The sequence below is a fragment of the Acanthochromis polyacanthus genome, chromosome 21 (assembly GCF_021347895.1).
Source record: "Acanthochromis polyacanthus isolate Apoly-LR-REF ecotype Palm Island chromosome 21, KAUST_Apoly_ChrSc, whole genome shotgun sequence".
Lineage (NCBI taxonomy): Eukaryota > Metazoa > Chordata > Actinopteri > Pomacentridae > Acanthochromis > Acanthochromis polyacanthus.
The window spans coordinates 31,946,320-31,948,255 of record NC_067133.1 but is presented as its reverse complement, the minus strand read 5'-3'; positions in this window follow the sequence as shown (position 1 = coordinate 31,948,255).

Sequence of the window (1,936 nt, the reverse complement as noted above, 5' to 3'; positions counted from 1 at the left end):
TCCAAAAACATGCTGAGGTTAATTGGTTACTCTAAATTGTCCGTAGGTGTGAATGTGAGTGTGATTGTGTGTCTGTATATGTAGCCCTGTGACAGACTGGTGACCTGTCCAGGGTGTTCCCTGCCTTCACCCGAGTCAGCTGGGATAGACTCCAGCACCCCCCATGACCCTAGTGAGGATAAAGCGGTGGATAGAGAATGGATGGATGGATGGAGAATTTCAAAAAATGAAAAATCCATAAAATCAGAATCAGGAATTCCAGATTTGAGATGGAGTCTCTCTTATTTAAACCTCCAACATCTAGGGTTTAGTGTTCCTTCACCGTTGCAGTGTGATATCCTCAGTACAAGATCTAAAGAGCTCTCTAAAGCCTTCAGAAAACAGGTTGTCTGAGTCTGGCAATGATAAAATATTTACTCTCAGTAAAATCATCCACAAGTAGAGAAGATTTCACTGAATAGTAGTTTGTCCAGGACTGGTCCAGAAAATTCAGGCTAAGAGCAGAAGGGCTGATACAAAATAAGTCTCCAAGAACCCCAACATTTCTGACATAAGCTGAAGGCAACTCTGGAACTGGTGGTGTCAAACTGCATGTGTCTACACTCAGAAAGAAAATGTGCGAAATGGAAGTTGTTCCACAACATTAGAGCAAAGTGTGGTGGACAAGAATGAATAAAGTCTAAATGAGGGCTTTTCTACTATAAAGGGACCAAGATTAACTTGTGAGGACAGGAGTGTGCTTACTTTCCCTCAGAATATTTGACCTGTTAATATTTTGTTGAATAAAAGAAAATGGTTTAACGTTCACTTCCAGTGAATAATGAAATTGCCCTATATGACCTAACTTTGTATTTATTGCAGGCCAAAGAGCTATCTGCAAGATTAGTCAGATACACAAGAAGTGCCTCCAGTGACGGAGACAGCAAAGAAGTAACGAGGTGTTTCTGGCCACTGGTGAAGTGTGTGACTGTCAAGGTGCCAAATAATGATCTTCTTCAACACGTCACACTGGTGGACCTTCCTGGAAACGGAGACCGGAACAAGAGCAGAGACAAAATGTGGAAAGGGGTAATTCATCCTCATGTACTGCTGTTAATTTAGCAGTACTGTGTTATATGAAACCTGTGATGGCATCTTTTTACAAAACAATTAACATGCTATTAAACCCTTTAGATTGTTGGAGATTGTTCTACTGTGTGGATCGTGACTGAAATCAATCGAGCAGCATCAGAAAAAGAACCCTGGGAGATCTTGACGAGTACCTGCAGCCTCATGGGAAACGGTGGCCAGTGTCAGCAAATTCACTTTATCTGCACCAAGTCTGATGTTATTGAAGATTCAGATGATCAGTAAGTGAATTAAGATGCTCAAAGTGCACCGTTAAATAAAACATCCAAATCAGACATTGATGCATGTGGTGGCCAAGAGCTCAACCATAGCAAATACAAGCAAATGGATCCATATAATACTGTCACATCACATGTCTTTTCTCATAGTTCAGCAGCTGATGTTCATGCTCGCATATTTCAAAGAAACATGAAAGTCAAGGAAGTAGTGAGGAAAGAATTCCACAAACTGAACAAAGTTAAGGTGAGTTTTGTAGACTGACAAAAACAATCTAAGATTGTTTATGACTGTAAGCACGCCTTTAATCCCATTTTCTGTAGAAACACTTCCAAGATGACTGCCTCGAGGTGTTCACAGTGAGCTCCAAAGAGTTCCTGAAAAGAAAACATCTCAATCCAGAGGACACAGGTAGGTGAAGTCTCCAGATGAGAATAATTTGTAGGTAACAGGAAACGTGTTGCTCAAATCCATGTTTTGTTTTATTGTACATTAACCACTTTAAGACTTGAAGACTGTGTGGATTTTGAAACTGTATCACATGTAAGCTAAGAATGTACCAAGAAAACTGTTTTTTTTTTTTCTTACAGAA